The following is a 21,254-nucleotide window of genomic DNA, read 5'->3' as shown; positions in this document are numbered from 1 at the left end:
TGAGGTTGGACACGAGGCCCTGAGAACAGGCCGCGGCCTCCCCGAGGCCACGTTCCCCCGCCATAAAGCCCTGGCGGAGCCCCTCCTCCGGGCCCGCCACCATCTGCAGCTCCATCGGTTCCTGCGGCTTTTGAAATCCTATTAAGTTGCTCCATTCTCCTCCAAGCATTATTTCCTTTCTAAACAGACACAGGCTAAGTGCTAGTGGGGGAGACCTTCCGGGGGAGGGGCTGATGGAGAGCAGCTGAGGGGGGTGGGCCCAAGAACTGCAAAGGAGGAGCCAGGAGACCCCCACCCACCTCTACTGACTGGTCAGGACCCCCGCGCCTACCTCCCCTTCCCGCCCAGGCCTCCTAGCAGGTGGGCAACTTGGCCAGTTTAGAGATGAAATGGGCCTGAGAGCTGGTCCTGGTTTTCCAAAATTTATTGTACAGAGGGGCCCAATTTTTTCCTTTATTTCAGAAGGTAACAAATGAGTCCTCTGCAAAGAGTCCGGGGGCCCAGAAACCTCTGAGGGTTCTGCTAAGGAAGCCCCACACCCAGGCATAAGTGGGGGACGGGGTGGGGGTGGGCGGTAGACAAAGAAGCTGAAGTCAAGGCTATAGTGCATCAAAGTCGTCAGAAATTACACCAAGTCTCTGAAAACAAGGGTTTACGATTCTGTGGAGGCGCTGGAGAGAGAGCACCGAGGACAGGAAGTCTGCCTTGATTCCGGGCACCGTATGCAGTTCCCAAAGGGGCCTCCCTGAGCACAGAGCCAGGAGTAAATCCTGAGCACCCGCTGGTATGGCCCCACAGCCAAAACCAAACAACCAAACAAAACCTCACCACCACCACCACCACCAAGAAGACTCCAGGGGTTCCACGTGTCCGGGTGGCCACACCCTCTCTTGGGCCATGCCCAGCCTGGCACCTGGACCTCAGCAAGAGCCCCTCGACTTCCGTCCAGACCCTCATAGGTGTCAGGAAGCTCCCACCTGCCCTCTCAGCCATGCAGCCCCTCAAGACACCCCTGGGGGGGCCTGCCTGAGAATTTCCAGAATGAGGGGCGCTAGCCCCACCTGAGTCCAGAGTGCCGCCTTGGGAAGACCCTTTTTCAGACTCCCTAGAGCAGCCGCCTAAAAGGACAGACAGTTCTCCTGCTCGCCCCGGGACCCCTGGGCAGCACGTGTCTGCATGGTGCCCTGTACTGTGTACACAGGAATGCATCTATCTGATGGGGGCATTTCTCTGTCACTATGACTGGCTCCTTTATCCCCCAGACACAGCTCCCAGGGGCTGCTGTGATCCGGGGAAACGGGGTGCAAACTCTTGGTCAGGACCTGGGCACCTGAGCAGCCTCTGTGCCCACCGGCTTTGGGGAGTCTGCCTCTCCCCCCGCTCCGTGGCATTCTGAGAAATGTTCAAGCACCCCGGGTCTCTCTCCCCCTCCTGCTGCAGCAGCATGGAGACCCTGTTTCCTCAGCCCACCCTGTCTCGCTCCCTCCGGTATTTCTTTATTTCTTTCTTTCTTTCTCTTTTTGGGTCTCACCGGCGATGCTCAGGGGTTATTCCTGGCCTTGCACTCAGGAATTACACCTGGCAGTGGTTGGGGGGAACATATGGGATGCTGGGAATTGAACCTGGGTCGGCTGTGTACAAGGCAAACGCCCTACCCACTGTGCTATTGCTCCAGCTCTTTTTCTTTTTTTAATTAGTGAATCACCATGGGTACAGTTACAAACTTACAAACTTTAATATTTGCATTACAGTCATACAATGATCGTTTACCCATTCCTCGACCAGTGCCCATTCTCCACCACCAATGATCCCAGTATCCTTCCCACCTACCCCCATCCCCCCCATCCCACCCCGCCTCAGCGGCAGGGCATTCCCTTTGATTCTCTCTCCTTTTGGGGGTTGTGGTTTGCAATAAAGGTATCGAGCGGCCATCGTGTTTGGTCTATAGTCCACTTTCGGCACACATCTTTCAACCCGAATGCCCTCCAGAATTTCTTTCTTGTTGTTGGTGTGTGTGGGGGGGGGGGGCGGGGGGTGGTGATGAAAGCCAGTGCCGGTGATCAGCTTAAGCCTCTCTTTTAAATCTATCTGTGATGTTTGCACGACTTTCATAGGAAACCCCTGCCCAAATTCCCTAGATGGAGGGTGAAGAGCTTTTCGGGTGAGGGTGGGTGAGAGAATAAGAACGAGAACGGACACATTGGGAGGGGAGGGGAAGGGAAGGGGGGGCAGGTGTGGGCAGCAGGAACCATCTCGGTGGCAGTGCCCGTGGCTCTGGCGGCCCTGGAGCTTCCCGGGCCCCTCCGGAATTTCTTGAGCCATAAATAACTAACGTTTTCTCTTTTGAACACCAGCCCGAAGCCAAGGTCCCCACAAGTCTTCTGTGTACTTGAATCCCTGTGTTATTGTGGGCTGATGCTTTAGAAAAGATGTGGAAGACAGACAGACAGACAGACAGACAGACAGACAGATGGAAGGCAGTGGTGGAGCGCAGGGAGCAGCCCAGACCAGTGGCCCCCTTGGGAAGGGCTGGAGGGCTAGGCGCCTCCTGGTTGGCCCTCCAGGGCTCGGCTTTGGGGAGGACAGGAAACTCTGCCCCACGGCTGACCATAACCCCCCCACCCCCACTTCTAGTTAAGCTTTTCCAACTCTAAGGTTCTCTACATCAGGAGTTTAAATTTTATTTTATTTTGATTTGATTTTGGTTTGGTGGCCGTACTTGGCTGTCCTCAGGGCTCTGTGTTCACAAATCACTCCTGGCAGTGCTCTGGGCTTCCATCGGCTCCATGCAAGGCAATGGCGCCTTAATCCCTGTACTACCTCTCCAGTCTTTTACAAATGCTTTAATCTCTTTATTTATTCCAGGGTGGATTTGTTTGTTTGTTTGTTTCTTTCTTTCTTTTCACAGCATTCCTGGCTCTGTGCTCAGGGATCACTCGTGGTGGTAATCTGGGGGGCCATATACAGTGCCAGGGATAAACACCTCCCCCCCTTCCCCTGTCGGTCATGTGTAAGGCAAGCACCTCCTTCGTTGTAGTATCTCTCAGGGCCTGATCATCGGGCTTTTAAACCACAGGCTCATGGCCACAAACCAGCCCTCCCCTGTATATAAAAAAAAAAAGGCAAACCTCTCCAGGCTAGATCATGGTGTAAGATTCCCCCCAGCCCTGAGACCTTAATCTCCATCTCTCTGTTCCTTCTGACTTAGGACTTCAAAGAATATTGTCTCCTTTCTTCCCCGTGCCCTGTAAAAAAATAAAAAAGAACGTTCAAAATCCAGGAAGCCTAGGCTGGTTTAGACAATTGCACCCCACCAGCAGCTGCGAAAATGCTCTTTGTGGTAGGGGGGAGGTGATGGGATGGGTCCCTGGGGAGGCCCCTGCAGAGGCTCATGGGATTGGGGGGGGGGGCAGGCACACATTATAAATACTTTGGTAATCCTGCCATAGGTGCGAAATTATAATTAACTGCAAGCCTGCTGGGTTTAAATGGACTTGGGGTTTTCAGCTGGGGGAAGGGGTGTTGATTGATCTGCATTTTGTTTTTGAGGGTTTTTTTTTTTTTCCAAATCCATTCCGCAAGTTAACTTGAGGCTCGAGGCTCCTCGCCAAATTCCCTCTGGCCCCGGCTAATTTAGCAAAGGATTGTTTCAGGGGAAATGGGATATTAATCATTGCAAATGGGCTCCTGGATGATATTTAAAAGCTGCCTCGCGTGTGCCCAGGCTGAAGGGGCTGGTGACAGGAGCAGGAATGACTGAGAGAGGGAGCCGTAGCCATCCCTGCACGGTACAGGCGGGCGGGGGACCCCACTGCCTCAGGAGACGGGAGATGAGAAAGAATATCCCCGGCACTCGTCCTGGGACCAGCCTGACGCCAACACAGGCCTGGTGAGACTATCCTGGGGGAGGGGGGCGAGGGCGTGGGTAGAGAGGTGGCACGGAGCCCCCCAGAAAGATCCTTCAGAAGGGGGTTTGGGGAGAGGCAGGGTAGACCACCCCACATGGGAAAAGGAGCTGAGCTCGGACAAGTGGAGGCTCCCACGAGGCCAGACTGACGATTTCATTTGCGGGGAGAAAGGCAAGCTAGGGGAACACTGATTTCTCTGGAAATCACTTAGGACAAATGATGACAGCGTCCAAGACTCTGGGGCAGGCAGCCACGGGATAAACATGGGCCTTTGTTGGGCGAGAGCGATAGTACAGCAGGTAGGTTGCCCACCTTGCCCATCGCTGGCCCAGGTTCAACCCCCGGCATTCCATATGGTCCCCCCAAGTGCAGCCAGGAGAGATTTTTGAGTGGAGAGCCACAAGTAACCCCTGAGTGTTGCCACCTGTGGCCCCCAAGCAAAACATAAAAAGGTGGGGCTTTGACAATAGGTACTAGGGGTGCGTACCAGATGGGGTGGGGAGCATCTGGTCATGAGGGGTGGTGGGCAGGATGATCAGGAGGGAAGGCTGAACAGACACTCCGATGCACTGACTCCAAATTTCTTGCACCTCCATTATGGCTCTTCCTATGGCAAAACCTTAGTGACACCCCAAGTCCTGCAGCTGCCCAGGTCACCCTATTCTTAGTGTCCACTCAAGAGGCAGAGGGGGAGGCCCTGAAGGTGCAGAGGGCAAAGTGCAAATAGGTTGGAAGCACAGAATACGTGAAAAGCACTTGCTTGCCTTCCACTGATCTGGGTTTAGTGGGCCGGCAGAGGATGTCCCCAAGGATGTTCCCATGGGGCAGTCGTGGCCAGCCTGCAGTCAGGATGTTCCCACGGGGACACTAGTGGCCAGGCTGCACCCTATATGGTCCCCCCAAGTCCTCCCAGGAGTGATCCCTGATTGCAAAGCCAGGAGTAAGCCCTGAGCACCATTGGCTGTGGTCAATAATACCGCCCCCCCCCCAAAAAAAAAACAGTGTAAACAGAGGTCATCTTATCGGGGACCAGAGCTATACGGAGCATGGAAATGATGAGGGAGGGAAGCAGGAAGACTTCCTGAAGGAGGTGGTTATTGGAGAACAGGATCACCAGGAGGAGCGAGTAGACAGTCTCACAGCGTTGGAGGCAGAGACAGGCCGGGCCATGCTGGGGCGTCTTCGAGGGCATGAACCGTGTGGAGTGCATTTGGCTGGAGAGGAGGGGAGGGAGGACGCTGTGCAGGTCGGCTTCCTGCTCCTACCCTCGCCACTCCTGCCTTTCTCCTCTCAGGCTCCAGCCTGTCACCTGGGGACAGTCCATGCATCTCCACACTGGGCCGGGCTGGAGAGGCCGGAGCAAAGAGCACCCAGCGGGGGAGGGTGCGCTGGGGGATGACAGTGACTCCTGGGGGCTCGAGAGCATCAGGGGTAGAGGAGAAGACAGGCTCAGGGGGACCACCCACCGGCTTCCTGTTGGGAGGGCCCCCAACTCCTCTCCAAGCTCAGGCCTTTTCCTGACCGGATGCTGCCCTGTCCCATCCTGCCCGGCGCCTGCGGGATGAGACTCCACAAGGACACCCGCTTTGGGGCACACGGCCACCCTGCAGCTCCTGGCCACAGTCCCTGCCTGCACTCACAAGCCCCTGTCACCCGCCCAGCACCCCGCCTGCTGGAGGATCCCGCCGGACTGCAGCCTGCAGCCTGGCCACTAGTGTCCCCGTGGGAACGTCCGGCCTGCAGCCTGGCCACGACTGCCCCAGGGGAACATCCTTGGGGACATCCTCTGCCGGCCCACCAGCAGACCCTCTTTCCTCTCCTCACCCTTCACCAGCCGTGGGGGGGTGGGGGGAAACCCCAGGCAGGGGGCAGAGGTGAACAGCCAGGTGGGGGCCCCTGACATTGGCATTCTCCTTGCCGCGTGCGTCTTAATAATTTAATGGCTATTAGCGGGGCGCGGCGGTGGCGGGGGAGGGGCTGTAGGGGGAAGATTTATAGAGAGAATTCACTCCAGGTTGGGGTTTTGTCTTCCTCTGTTTTCCTGGCATTTATCATGCATGTTTTAATTTGGATCGGAGAGTTGCTACCATCTGGCCATTATCGCAAAGAAATATTCATTTTCGCTGAGTGACACGAGCCCCATTCATCACGGGGAGCGCTGATTGCCCCCCGAGTGTGGCTCAGCGCCTTCTCCTTCATTTCTGAGGAACCTTGAGCTCGGGGCAGGTCCGAGGGGTGTGGGGGACGGGTGGGCAGCTGCCCTTGACCTCCCACTGATGGGCGGGGGGGTGAGGGAGCCCTCTGTGCCCCACAGCCCGGCCACTTTCCTCCGCTCTCTTGGGGGAGGGAATCCCGGGACACCTTCCCCCCAATTCTCTCCTATCGGCTTTGTGAGGCTGGCTCCCCTCCCCCTGCCCCACTCTGTCCCCATCTACCCTCGGGCCCTAGGGCCAGACTGCAGTGGCGAGGGTGCCCTCGTCCCTGCCCCAGGCTCCCTTGCCATCCTGCTGAGGGCAGGCAGTTCCAGAGCAGCTTCTTCACAGACCCTTGTGTGGGCCAGCATCTCAGGTCATGGCCGCATGGGGCAGGGAAGGGGGTCTGCAGGCTCTGCTCACCTAGGGAGACCCTCAGGGCAGGGCGACTAGCAAGAGGCGCATCTGTGCCCCTGGGACACGCACCATGTCACCGCTGTGGCCGTCCATGCTCATGGCAGCTCATCGGGGCATCTGGAGGCCTGGCAGCCAACAGCGGCCTAAGCCCTCCCTCGGTGGGGCTTTGCATCTGTGCAAGAAGCCGGTGGCCAGAGATGAAGACCAAACCGATTCCACCAATGAGAAAGGAGGGGAGATGATTGGACTCTACTTTATTGTTTATTATTCTTTGGCGTGTGGCCCACGGCCGGTGGTGCTCACCAGGGCTGACTCGGGGCTTGGCTCTCAGGGTTTGCTCCTGCAGGCTGGACCTTCCCAGCTGTGCCATCTCTTCTACCCTGAGTCTGTCGTAGATGATGAGTGAGGGTCTTGGAATGCATGGGTGCTGGGTGCCCACTCTGTGGGGCTTCAGACTCCCAGATGTCCACCTCTGCCTCCGTGTTAGACCTTCCCAGGAGAAACGCAGGTGTGGGGGATGGCTCTGGGGTGGGGCCGGGCGGAGACGTGTGCTTAGGCAGGTGGAAATCAGGAGGCGACTTTTCATCCTCCAACAGCCTCCTCCAAACCTGGCCGGAACCCTGGGCTTCCATCACTTTGCGGAAGGCTGGGGTCACACTCCGCAGCCCAGACCCCCTCTGGGACCCAGAGGGGAACGACTTAGATCATGTAAGGGGAGGGGGCATCTGTAGGGAGCTCTGCTACTTCTCACCCCACCAGAAAAGGACACCCACAGTCCCAACACCTGCTGTGTTCTTGTCACATCCCTAAAGGATGTGGTGGCTTGCATGGTTCTGGGCCACAGGGCTTTGCTGGTTGGGCCCCAGACCAATGCAGCCACCAGGAGATTGAAGGAGAGCTCATGGCGGGATGTGCTCCGAACCCCAGGCCAGGCAGAGGCGAGCAAGGCACCTGTCCACCTGGCTGAATCTGGTTGTGGAGGCCAGCCCCCCGAAACCATCACTGCATGGTTCTACCCAACTCAGTGCCAGTGTGACAACTCCTGGTGTGGGTGTGACAGCTTCTGGCATGGGTATGACAACTCCTAGTGTGAGTGTGACAGCTCCTGGTGTGGGTGTGACAGCTCCTAGTGTGAGTGTGACAACTCCTGGTGTGGATGTGACAGTTTCTGGTGTGGGTATGACAACTCCTGGTGTGGGTGTGACAGCTCCTGGCGTGGGTGTGACAGCTCCTGGTGTGGGTGTGACAGCTCCTGGCGTGGGTGTGACAGTTCCTGGTTGGGGTCAGACAGCTCCTGGTTTTTGGGTGCAGTAGCTCCTGGTCTGGGTGAGGCAGCGAGGGCCAAGGCTGGCATGGTGGGATCCCCAGCCTGAGGACGGGGTGTCTCTGGGAAGGAGCCAGAAGCCCAGGAGCCTGGCTGTGGGTTTGGAACATCCCGATGGCTTTGAGGAGGAAGTGGCACTGGTGAGGGTGGAGGCTGGGGACCAGGCTGGGGACCTGCCCGCCTGGCCGCAGCCCTCCTCCGCCTCTTTGCTGGGTCCTGGCGCTTGTCAAGCTAAGTTAGCGGTCCTCCTCCTCTTCCTCCTCCTCTTCCTCTCCCTCCTTCTCCTCCTCTACTTCTCCTCCTCCTCCTCTTCCTCCTTCTCTTTCTCCTCTTCCTCCTCCTTTTCCTCCTCTTCCTCCTCCTCTCCCTCCCCCTTCTTCTTTTCCTCCTCCTCCACCTCTTCTTCCTCCTTTTCCTCCTCCACATCCTCCTCCTTCCCCTCTTCCTCTTCCTCCTTCTACTTCCCCTCCTTCCTCTCCTTCTCCTCCTCCTCCTTTTCTGCAGCCAGGATGCGGGAGTGGGGGGGGGGGTACCATCTCCTAGTAAAAGGAAAAGGCAGGAGAACTGCTGTGGGGATGCCCAGCCCCCTCTCTCCCCCCAGCGCTGTCCCTTCTGGGAACTCATTTGGTGACACCAGCAGCTCGGAAACATCTGCTGCTCCAGCCCAGACCCACATTTGAATGAATGACCCGACGTGGTGGCAGCCTGTTATTAATGGCTGCAGTTTTATAAGATGCGTTAGTTTAACAACACTCTCGCCCGCCCGAAAATCTCAGGATTTTTATGCGCCTCTTCCTTTCCCCCCGCCTCCCCCATCCTAAAGGGTTGCCGGGATGGACGCTAGCCCCTGGCCAGGCCACAGCCTCACCCACCGTCTCCCAACACCGGCGGCCCCAGCGCACCCAGCACCCTTGTCTGTCCAGGCCGCTCCGCTGGACCACATCAGCTCTTGTGAGGGAGCTGTGGGGGGCTCCTTCCCACCCCGGGCACAGGAGCCCAGGGCTGGGGAGGTGTGCAGAATCAGAATCCAGGCAGACTGTCTTCCTCACGCCGCGGCCTGGGCTCTGCTGCTTTTAGGGCAAGTTCCTCTCTCCCCGCCCGCTAGATAGGAGACAGAGCCAGGCGGCCGCATCTTTCTCTGCTGTTCTCTCTCTTGGGTTTAGATTCTTGAATGGTTTGTCCATGCCTCTCCTGGCCCCAACACCTCCTCCGTGAAGCCCTCCCAGGTCACTCCTGGAAGGTCCTCTCTACTCTTCTCTGTTGTCCTCTGTCACAGAACCCCTGGGGCCTCGTCAGCATTTTTTGGAACATTCCTGGGTTCATTAGCGGTAGTGACTCACCCAGGCAGGCATGTGGCTTCAACAAGCTTGTGTTCCAGAGCCGGGAGGGCTTTCTGCAGAGAGTAGGGGCCCACGCTGGGAGGGCGGGGGCCCGAGGTAGGGTAGGATGCTAGTTGGGAATAAAGGGTAGAAAAGGTCGAGGCCATAGGGCCAGAGGGGAGGACCTTGCCTTGCACACGGCCGACTGGGGTTCGATCCCAGGCACTCCAGATGATTTCCCGAGCACCACCAGGAGTGATTCCTTGAGGACCAGGAGTAATCCTTGAGGACCTCTGAGTGTGTGTGGCCCAAAAACCAAAAAGAAAAGAAAAGCGAAAAAAAAAAGGGAGCAAGGAGGAGGGAAGGAGGGAAGGAGGGAGGGAGGGAAGGAAGGAAGGAAGGAAGGAAGGAAGGAAGGAAGGAAGGAAGGAAGGAAGGAAGGAAGAGAAAGAAAAGATTGAAGCAGTGTGGTTGCCTTCTCAGTTTTGTCCCTAAAATCTAAATCACAGTTGCAGCTGAGAGGTACAGACAGAGATGGGGTCAGGATACCCCCAAGGGCTGGAGCACGTGCTTCGTATGCAGGAACCTCCAGTTCAATCCCTGAGCCCTGCCAGGAATGCTTGGTTCCTACCCAAAAAGCAACAAAACCCCAAGTGCAAAGACGCAGTCTCTTTGCCAGCTCAGCTGGGTGTGAACCCCACTAGGGAGTGCACCACCCCCTACTATCCCTCCAGGAGAGGTTGTTGGGATGGTTTGAGGGACCAGCAGCAGGGAGGGCCCAGAGGGAGAATCCAAGAGAGGAGCCAGGGGTGTGTCAGTGGCTAAAAACACCAGCCCTGGGGCTGGAGCCATAGCACAGCGGGTAGGGCGTTTGCCTTGCAGATGGCTGACCCGACTTCAATTCCCAGCATCCCATATGGTTCCCCAAGCACCGCCAGGAATAATTCCTGAGTGCATGAACCAGAAGGAACCCCTGTGCATGGCCGGGTGTGACCCAAAAAGAAAAAAAAAAGCAAAAAAAAACACCAACCTTGCGAGTGTGAGGCTCTGAGTTGGATCCTTGGGAACCCCCACATGAGCCGAACAGCTGTGGAGTTGCTGCTGTGGAGTGTGTGGTCTCCCGTGGACGACTGGCTGTGTGCAAGCCCCTCAGCTGCACAGGCGTGACCCCAGATGAGCACCCCGACCTAGCCACCATGACCGCAGGTGACCTTCGGGGTAACGGCAGGAAAGGGAGGAGAGGAGAGTCTCTTGAAAGGGGCACGCCGTGAGAGGGTGAAGGCAGACCCTGGGATGACCGCTGTCCGGGGGGTTCTGAGCCCCGTGAACCCCAATGCTGTATGCCGAGAGAGGTCTTGGGAGACCCTTTCACGTCATGCCAAACTGAACTGCTGGGCAGTTCCCTGTTCTGGGGATCCAGAGGTGACCCACCCCGAGACTGGCTCTAAAGGGAGGATGTGCCTCACCCCCTCACCCCCTATCCCGAGATCCCGGCTGCTCCCATTAGGGCTTGGTATGACTGTGGGACTCTGCCTTTCCCGGAGAACCCCGCCATTATAACATAATTACTGCTGAAGATGACCTTTAAAATATATTTTAAATTCAAAATGTCTTTAAACCCTTCACTGAGCACCATTTTTCAATTTCAACGACTGTTTTCCCTGTTTGGGAGGAGGTGGGGAAGGAGGAGTAGGGAGCGGAGGAAAGGTACCCGGTATGTCCCCGGTACCTGCCAAGCCCGGAGGGGGAGGAGATGCTTGAGCCTTGAGCAGACCCCTCCTTCCTCACCGCCTCCAGCCTGAGGAGGGGGACGCGGGGGCTCCGACTCTGCCTCACCCCACAGTCTGGCTCTCTCGCAGGGTGCTGGAATTAGCTGAGAGCTGAGGAAGGCCCCTTGCCCTTCACCTTCCAGGCCAGGCTGACCCATCCCTCCCCACCATGCTCAGTCCCCGGAAAGGAAGGGAGACAGCGCTGCAGGTCCCCAACCTTCCTCGCGCTGCTCCCCGACAGCTCTGTGCCTCCCTGGCAGCTCTTGCAGCTCCTGACCCCTCTAGAGGCAGAACCATACAAGAGGGCAGCTTGCCGGTGGCCACTGAGGCCGGCCTCCTCCCTTCTACTCCATGCGCCCTGTTGTGTGGTCATCTAAACAGAAGTATGCTCCCCATAATTGAGGAGGTGATGCTTCTGATTGAACTGAGCAGATCGTGTGTCTACCCACGAGGCAGTGAGGTTCAAAGGGACAATATGACTTGCCCACAGCCACACAAAACTTAAATGGAAGCAACTGGGTTAGAAGCCAGAAGAGTGTCAGTCTGAAGTCTCGGCTCTTAGACCCGTCTCTTTGGATTCTTTTCCAAGATCGTCCCAGCCACAAAGCCTAGATCAAAGCTGCTTCCTCCAGCAGTGCACCCCTGCTTGTCCCTGACCTCACCTGGTCCCCGAATAAGTGTGTGTGTGTGCGTGTGCACGTGCGTGTGTATGCGCGTGCGTGTGTATGCATGTGTATATATGTTCATGTATGTCGGTGCGTGTTTGTGTCTGTGTATGTCTGTGTATGTACGTGTATGGGTGTATGTATGTGTGTGGGTGTATGTATATGGAGCGATAGCACAACAGGTAGGGCATTTGCCTTGCATGCGGCCGACCCGGGTTCGATTCCTCCATCCCTCTCAGAGAACCCAGCAAGCTACTGAGAGTATCTCGCCCGCACGGCAAAGCCTGGCAAGCTACCCGTGACGTATTCGACATGCCAAACACAGTAACAACAAGTCTCACAATGGAAACGTTATTGGGCCTGCTCGAGCAAATCAATGAGCAACAGGAGGACAGTGACAGTGACAGTACAGGTGTACATATATGTGTGCATGTGTGTGTATGTATATGTATGAGTGTATGTGTGTATATATGTGTGTGCATGTGTGTATGTATATGTGTGGTGTATGCATGTATATATGTGTGTGTGCATGTGTGCGCACACACTCCTCAATTAGATCATGAGTTCCAAGGGTCAGAGATAACCTAGCCCACCGCCTCCCTGCAGGTCCAGGCGTGGTCAGGGAGAGGGAGGAGGGTCACCCCACATCCCACACCCGCAGCCCCGCTCCTCCTGCCCCTGCCAGGGCCCAGTGCCACTGGGGGCTCTGGTCAGGGGTGCTGAGGACCGCGGAGAGGCAGAGCAGGCAGACGTGCCCGCCAGAGAGACACCCGCTCCGTGATGTATAGTAATAGGAGAACGCATCATTTCCCACACCGTGTCATAAATATCATATTTATAACATCAATTAAGTGCCGGCGACTTAAATCATTTGTAATAGAGATGCAGCCACTCAATGAACCATTAGCAGCGCCAGCGGCGCCTTCTCCCCCTTGGCAGGGATGGCAGAGAGCAGAGGGTCCCCTCCCGGGACCCCAGGGAGGTGGAGTGTAGGCAAGGGGTGCTGCTCCCCGCCAGAGCCGTCATGACCTGGAGGGAGAGCACACCTGGGGCCCCCAGGGACCCGCGCCCTAGAAACTGCCCTGATGGGATGTAGTCAGGTGCCCCCAGGAAGGCTGTGAGGGAAAACAGGAGAGTCCACAGCAGTAGCGACGCCCACGCAGGTGCCTTGTGGTGGGGTCAGGACAGAGATGAGCACTCAGGCAGGAAGGCGGGCTGGGAGAGCCCAGGCTAGCGGGAGTCCCTCAAGAGACGAGATGGCAAGTCTGCAAGCTTCCTCCTGCACCCTGCAACGTCCAGCTCCCCTCTGGAACTGAGTTCTGTCCTTTCCACCCACACCCCTGCTCCCCACTGTCTGCCTCTGTGGCCTGGTGTCCCCTGTGTCCTGCTCCTGACCCCACCTCCACCAGCCTCTCCCTCACCCTGGCCCCAGCCAGCCCTGTGGCTGTTCGAATCCCAGCACTGGCCACTTCCTTTGCTGGTGGCCGCCACGCCACGACCCTTGCTTACCTAGTGGAGATTCTCAGGATGGGCCTGAGAAGGTGCATTTACAAGGAAGGAAGGAAGGAAGGAAGGAAGGAAGGAAGGAAGGAAGGGAGGGAGGGAGGGAGGGAGGGAGGGAGGGAAGGAGGGAGGGAGGAAGGAAGGAAGGAAGGGAGGGAGGGAGGGAGGGAGGGAGGGAGAGAAAGAGGGGGAGGGAGAGAAGGAAGAAGGGAAGGAAGGAGGGAGGAAGGGAGGGAAGGAAGGAAGGAAGGAAGGAAGGAAGGAAGGAAGGAGGGAACAGAGGGAGGGAGGGAGGAAGGAAGGAAGAAAGGAAGGGAGGGAGGGAGGGAGTCAGAGAGATAATATAGCAGGTAGGGCGTTTGCCCTCCATATGGCCAACCCAAGTTGATTCCCAGCATTCCACATGGTCCCCTGACCACGGCCCTGCCGGGAGTAATTCCTGAGTGCAGAGCCAGGAGGAACCCCTGAACACCACCGAGTGTATCTAAAAAAGGAAAAAAATTTTTTTCTTTGTTTTTTAAAGAAAAAGAAGGGAAGTGCTCGCTTCGGCAGCACATATACTAAAATTGGAATGATACAGAGAAGATTAGCATGGCCCCTGTGCAAGGATGACACGCAAATTCGTGAAGGGTTCCATATTTTTTATAACTGAAACCCAAGCACAAAAATTTGTAAATCTACAACTGTACCTCATGGTGTTTCACTAATAAAAATAAAAAAGAAAGAAAGAAAGAAAAGAAAAGAAAGACAGACAGACAGACAGACAGACAGACAGAAAGAAAGAAAGAAAGAAAGAAAGAAAGAAAGAAAGAAAGGAAGAAGGTAGTGGAGGGGGAGGTCAAAGGCGCTCAGAAGCACAGGCCTGGCCCGTTTCCAGAAAACCGCAATCAACCCGAGAAACACACTGGAGGGAACGCAATTGTGAGAGTAACGCGTAAGCCTCCGTTGCCATGGGAACATATCTGTAAATACTTAACTGCAAATATTAAGTGACACGCGAGCCAGCGAGGGTTGGAGCCCCGCCCAGCCCAGGGGCGCTGCTGGCTAGCCCCGCCCCCTTCCTCGGCCGCTCCGCCCCTTCCCCTTTTTAGGAGAGTGTGTTGGGGGAGAAGGGGGGGTGGGTTGGAGCGATAGCACAGCGGTAGGGCATTTGCCTTGCACGCGGCCAACCCCACCGACCCAGGTACGATTACAATGGTGACGTTACTGGGCTGGCTTGAGCAAATCAATAAACAACCGGAGGACAGTGCTACAGTGCAGTGTTGCGGGAGGGGCCACACTCGCTGCCCTGGGGCTTATTCCTGGGTTGAACCATAGGCAACCACAGGCCCATCCACTGTGCTCATTCCAGCCACCTCCCTCCAATCTTTCCAGCCCCTCACTCTTTGTTTTGCTTTTTGGATCACACCGGCGATGCACAGGGTATACTCCTGGCTCATGCACTCAGGAGTTACTCCTGGCAGTACTCGGGGCACCATACGAGATGCTGGGAATTGAACCCCGGGTCAGCCGCGTGCAAAGCAAATGCCCTACCCGCTGTGCGATCACTCCAGCCCCTCCCTCCCTCCTCTTGGCCACGGGCCACAAAGTGGGCTGAGTGGGCTGGTTTCAAATGTCTCCAGAGCCCCAGGTCCTGCCTCTGGGCCCCTCCCTGGCCCTGCCCCTCCATCCTCCCCTGCCTCACTCTGGAGGGGGTCTTGGTGACCAGCCACTGCCCGACACCTGGAGCTGGGGGCCAAGACTGCAGTCCCTGGTCTTGCCTGACCCTGCCACACAGCTGGGTGTGACTCGCCAGCCCCAAGAAGCAGGGGTCCCCAGGAATGGGCCCTGGCCTCCTTAAATACAGCTCGGACCCCGCCTCCCCCAAACTCGGACCCCGCCTCCCCCAAACTCATCTGAACACAGATGTCTGCCTCCAGGCAGCCGTGGCCTAGCTTGTCCCTTGCTCTTGGCTGGACCCCTGCACTGCCCTTGGTCAGAGCCTCCCAGACTGGCCTCTGCTGGGCTCCTAGCAAGGCCGGCCTTGGCTGTGGCTCCCTGAGTGTGGGGGAAGGGGAAAAGCGGGTTGGAAGGGGCTCCCCCTGGGCCCCTCCACATAGCCTGGCACTGTCTCCCGGCTCAGGATGGAACCTGAGGATGAGCCATGCCCAAGGCCAGCCCCTTAACCCCTCTCCTGTTTCTTCTGCCCACTACCCGGTGGGTCACAGACCCCGCAAGGATTCTGAGGGTGGCTGTCTGTCCATCCAGCCTGCTGTGCTGAGAGCCGGTGCGGACCCCACCCTCCTGGGCCTACCCCCACCTAGAGCCAGGTGGGGGTGTGGCCGGGCTGCCATGCAGGGGTAGTAGTAGTAGCACTGTCCTGTCCTCCCGTTGTTCATCGATTTGCTCGAGTGGGCACCAGTAATGTCTCACAACAAATTGTGAGACTTATTGTTACTGGTTTTGGCATATCGAGTATGCCACAGGGAGCTTGCCAGGCTCTGCCGTGCGGGCGGGATACTCTCGGTAACTTGCTGGGATCTCCGAGAGGGAAGGAGGAATCAAACTTGGGTCGGCCGTGTGCAAGGCAAACACCCTACCCGCTGTGCTATTGCTCCGGTTCCACCATACAGGGGTGCCAAGGAGAGATTAGAGGCGACTCCTAGGCAAGGAAGGATCAGTGCATGTAGGAAGGAGAGAAGCATGTGGCAGGGACCCGCGTGACACTGTCTGGGGATGACAGAGGGGGCCGGGCTATTTTACACACATTCTTGGGGGTGCAGAATAGGACCCAAACATGGTCTCCCTGAGTTCCTACCCTCTGGGTATCTCAGCCTAATTCCAGTGGACCCCTCCAGTCCCCAGCCTAAGTCTAGCAGCCGCCCCCTCCCCAGGACCCCCTGCAGGCCTGGTCCCCTTCCCAGCCCCGGAATTCTGGATCCTGACCTTCCAAGGGTCTAGAGAATGGGGTGCTGGTTTATGGGCCAGGGGCCCCGGGTGGGGTGGAGACAGACCACATGATTAAGTCTCACAGACATTTTTTCTGAGTGAAAGAAGGCAGGCACGCATGAGGACATTACGTCTGGAGTCCTAGAACTAGCAACTGCAGGAAAGTCAGAACTCTGGTGCTTTCGGGAGGCTGGGAGGCTACCCAGAGGGAACCTTCTGGAGAGGGAGCTCTCCTACATCTTGGTCAGGGTGTGGAGTATATACCTACGTGTTTGCCTTGTCGACATTTGTTAAAACTCTGCGTTTAAGATGTGTATACATTTCACCGGTGGTCCGTTGATTTATTGTTAAGGAGCGAGACAGAGACAGCAAGACCTGGGCTGGAGAGAAGTCATAGGAGGGAAGGCTTGGCTTGTATGTGGCTATGGCAGCCACCACCCAGGTTCAAATCCCCGCCAACGCGGATGGTCCCCTGAGCACCACCCAGGGTTATTCCTAAGCTCAGAAGCAGGAATGGCCCCTAAGCACTGCTGGGTGTGTCCCCCCCAAAAAAAACCCCCAAAAAACCCCAAAACAAGGGCCAAAGGAAGAGGGTATATCAGAGAAAGAAGGGGGATCACTGGGGACTTTGGGGTCAGCAGCGTGAGGTCACCTGCCTCGTAGGGAGCATGGCCCCAGAGTGTGGGATAGACAGGATAAAGTTACGCATTTCTGATTGGAGCAGGCGGTTAATAGCTGATGGTGCCTGGTGTGTGGGAGTCCTGGAGATACCCAGGATCAAACCCGGGGCTCCTGCAGTAAAACCTGCACTCCTGCCCTTTGAGCCACCTCCCCAGCCTGATTTTGCATTTTTTGTTTTTCTTCCATCGGGTTTTGGTTTTGGCCCACACCCAATGGCTCTCAGGGCTCCCTCCTGGCTCTGTGCTCAGGTCTCACTCCTGGTGGGGCTGGGGGGGACCATATGGCGTGTCAGGGATGGAACCAAGTAAGCCACTTGAAAAACAAATGCCATACTGCTCTACTGTCTCTTTGGCCCCGAATTTTGCGCTTTGAATAAGAATTCTGCAGCGGGTAACGCTTGCCTAGAGTGATGGAGGCGATGAAGGTCTAATGGTGGGATTCAAGACTCCTTGGCAGGCGGTGGGTCAGGGCGCCCAGTGCCCGGGAACCTCTCCTCCCAGAATGGGCAAACCTGGTGTGCTCAGAGAGTGGACAGCTATGATTCATCCCTCCCAGCTGCATCCGCTCCACCCTACCTCCTGGCTGCCTGGCCTCTGATTTCCGGACCCCCGACCCCCAACCCTCTCACTGCTGACAACATCACCCTCTTTGATTTCTGGTCCAAGCCAAACTCTTTTTTTTTGGGGGGGGAGAGTCACACCCGGCAGTGCTCAGGGCTTACTCCTGGCTCTGCACTCAAGAATTACTCCTGGTGGTGCTCAGGGGACCATATGGGATGCTGGGAATTGAACCCAGGTTGGCTGCGTGCAAGGCAAACGTCCTACCTGTTGTGCTGTCACTCCAGCCACACCAAGCCAAACTCTTTTTTTTTAAGTTATAAACTTTCATGTTTGGGTTACAATCACACAATGATCAAACACCCATCCCTCCACCAGTGCACATTTCCCACCACCAATATCCCCGGCATACGCCCCCTTCCCACCCTCCCTCTGCCTCCATGGTAGACACGATTCCCCATAACCTCTCTCCACTTTTGGGCATTATGGTTTGCAACACAGACCCTGAGAGGTTATCATGTTTGGTTCTTTATCTACTTTCTGCACACATCTCCCATCCCGACCGGTTCCTCAAACCATCATTTTCTTAGTGATTCCTTCTCTATTCCAGCTGCCTTCGTCCCTTTGCTCATGAGGCAGGCTTCCAGCTATGGAGCAGTCTATCTGTCCTGTGTATCTACTGTCTTAGGTGTCAGCCTCATGTTCTGTTGTTTTATACTCCACAAATGAGTGCAGTCCTTCTATGTCTGTCCCTCTCTCTCTGACTCATTTCACTTAGTATGACACTTTCCATGTCTATCCATTTATCATGACTTCATCTCTCCTGACAGCTGCATAGTATTCCATTGTGTAGATGTATCAAAGTTTCTTTAACCAGTCATCTGTTCTAGGGCATTTGGGTTGTTTCCAGATTTTGGCTATTGTGAACAGTGCTGCAATGAACATATAGGTACAGATGTCATTTCTACTGCGCTTTTTTGCATCCTCAGGATATATTCCCAGAAGTGGTATTGTGGGGTCATATGGAAGCTCAATTTCTGGTTTTTGAAGAACTGTCCATACTGTTTTCCAGAAAGACTGGAGTAGTGGGCATTCCCACCAACAGTGAGAGAGTGTCCCTTTTTCCCCACATCCACGCCAGCACTGGTTGCTTTTGTTCTTTTGTATGTGTGCCCAAGCCAAACTCTTGCTGGTTTCATTTTTGGTGTTTTTCTGGCCCTACCCAGTAGAGGCCTTGCAGGAAAAGGCCAAAGGGATATTCTGTCCCCTCCTGCGGCCATTGTTTCAAGGTGACAAGGCTCTTCCCAGATCGCTAACTTAGGCCCAGAGCCCGAGGACAAAGGACAAAGGCTCCCTCGGGGCCATGATGAGGGGCACAGAGACTGGCCAGCCCTTGGACAGGGCCTTGGTGTAGGCTGGCCACTCCCCGAGGGCTTCCAGGGAGGAGTGTCACACCGGCTTTCAGGATGGGGCAAGATGAAGAGCAGAGGCAGAGGAGACAGTTGGAAATGAGGGCACCTTACACCGTCGCGTGCCAGGGCAGCTCAGGGGTTGCCAGTTTTCCTGGATGAATTATTAAGTGCTCCCTTTCCACCGAGCAAAGCTGCCAATTTGGACGCTAAATTATGTCATCACCACAGGAGAAGCAAACAGAAAAGAAAGCTGCACGGCAAAGCCAGAGGAGGTATGGGGGGAAAGGGGGGTGCCTGCTTGTAGGGGTGCGCAGGGGCTGAAGCCCGAGGAAGGAGCCAACAGGGAGGAGAGAGACGGAGCCTACAGGGGACCCCTAAGCCAAGGGCTTCAGGGCTTCACGTGTCCCCACCATCACACCAGGCCACCGCTGGGTCTTGGAACCACAGTTGCACGTCCACATTTTGGCTTTGCTTCATTTGAGACAAACCTGTAGAGAATCAGGTCCTGCCCATTCCCACCCCCACCCCCCGACCTGGGAAACCGTCATGCAGCCCCAAGACTCACAGAGACCCATGCTGAGAAAGGAGAGGCCAGTGTGCTTTGCCTTCTGATGCCAGATGCTGAGACAGCCCAGATAACATCCCGATTCTCTGAGGGTCCCCCACTGGCTCTTCATTATAACATGGATAACATCCTGTACATCACTTCCTTCATCTGGGGCATCACCAAGGTCATCAGACCATCTCTAATAGCTCGTGCATTGCAGGACCTCCCCCCCACACACACACACACAGATGCTACCCCTTCCCCTCCCTGGAGCATCCCTGCCCTGCAGGTTCTGGGACTTCTCAGCTCCAAGCACCTGCTTCCTGTGCCTGTTGTGCTTACTAGGGTCCTGGCATGGAGTTCAGGGAGCACTGTTGTCTAGATCACCCCCCAAAGTACAGTCCTTTCAGCCTATTAGCTACCCCATCCCAAACTGGGTTCGGGTGTCTTCTGGAAAATTTGCAAGTGTAAGCCGAGAAAGATGGTGCAGCAGTTAAGGTTGTCAGGGCCCACCCCAGTTTGACTACCCCACTTGGGTGTGAAGTTTGACTACCCCACTTGGGTGTGATGTCATCTATGGTCTCCTGAGCGCCCCCTGGAGGCAGAGAGCAGTGGAGCAGTTGCTGACGATGGCAGGTCACTGGGGAAGCCCCAAAGACGGCAGGCAAGGGTCCTCCTGGAGCCTGCAAAGATCTCGGGGCCCAGGGAGATGGCTCAGGGTGCTGAGTGCATGCTCCGCATGTGGGAGGTCCGGGTTCAGATCCCGACACTGAATGGTGCCCTGAGCACTGCTGAGTGACCCTTGAGCACCACCAAGTGTGCCTCCCCACCAAAAAATGTTTTAAAAAACCACAGCCTTGCCTACATCTTGATTTTCTTTGGGGGGAGGTGGAGGTACACCTGGTGATGCTCAGGGGTTACTTCTGGCTCTGCACTCAGGAATTACTCCTGAGCGGTGCTCAGGGCATTATATGGGATGCCTGGGATCGAACTCGGGTCGGCCATGTGCAAGGCAGACACCCTCCCCACTGTACTATCGCTCCGACCCCTGTGGTGTGTTTTTGTTTTAGAGTCACACCCAGCCATGCTCAAGGCTCACTCCTAGCTCTGGGTTCAGAGGGCCCTATGGGGTTATGGGGATCAAACTCAGGTCACCCACATGTAAGGCAAGTGCCCTAGCCATTGTACTATTTCTCTGGCTCCTACACCTTGATTTTAAGTTTCCAACCTCCAGAACAGGGTGCAGGTGGCCGGATTCAATTTCTGTCTCACTTGATGCCTTGGGTTGTGGACTCTGATGTGGTGGCCCGGAGGAGTCTGGAACAGAGGGAAACCCTTCCCTTCACCCTGTCTCTTCCTAGCTGCTCACCGGAGCTGTTCCGGTTCTGTCTGCGCGAGGGTTAAAGGCCACGTGAAGAGGAGTTAGAAATCCCAGCACATCTATCTTAGTAAGCTTCATTACAGCCCGCCAGTTGAGACTAATGACTAATTTATTGTATAAAATACCAGCCGTATACTTTTTTATTTTGTTAATTAATTATCTCAAACAAAGGTGAAATTTATAAAAAGTGCCCAGATCCGGCGTACACTGTAAAATCACCTTGCAGCCGGAGATGGAATTATTACTAATATGGGATCAAATTATTACTGTATTGACTTAGTTACTTTATGACTCTGTAATGGATTTCTTCATTATTTTCTCGGGATTGTGGCATTCATGATTGCATTAAAGTCTGTTAATCTATGCAAATATCATTAGGCACTGCTAATAACCAGGCAACTTCCCTCCATCTCAGGGAATGTTCTAAGTGCTGGGCCTGTGTGGGTCACTTCAGGGAAAAGGTAGTGTGGCCGGGGGGGTGGGGAGGCTTTCTCCTGGGGATTTCTCTTTTGCAAACACAGCCCTGCCCTAGGAAGAAGGGGTGGCCATCCTCTGGGGTCATTTGAGGAACTCCGGAAGGTCCCTTTGCCCCCCCTCCACGCTCCCCCCCTTTTCAGGTGTGCTTTCCTGCCAGCATAAATCCTTGTTTTG

At 55.8% G+C, this 21,254-nt stretch overlaps 1 protein-coding gene and 1 non-coding gene across 51 annotated transcripts in view; both read left to right on the top strand.

Moving 5' to 3' along the window:
- CELF4 (CUGBP Elav-like family member 4) overlaps nt 1-21,254 on the top strand; it is a 278,309-nt gene that overhangs the window by 215,577 nt on the left and 41,478 nt on the right. The gene's annotated exons all lie outside the window — the stretch shown is intronic.
- LOC130045641 (U6 spliceosomal RNA) lies at nt 13,634-13,740 on the top strand. Its single transcript, XR_008795607.1, has one exon. It is a non-coding gene; the product is annotated as a U6 spliceosomal RNA (small nuclear RNA).

The sequence above is a fragment of the Sorex fumeus genome, unplaced genomic scaffold (genome assembly GCF_029834395.1).
Source record: "Sorex fumeus unplaced genomic scaffold, SorFum_2.1 ptg000128l, whole genome shotgun sequence".
Taxonomy (NCBI): Eukaryota; Metazoa; Chordata; class Mammalia; order Eulipotyphla; family Soricidae; genus Sorex; species Sorex fumeus.
Note: the sequence above shows the minus strand (reverse complement) of the source record. Positions and strands in the feature narration are given on the sequence as shown.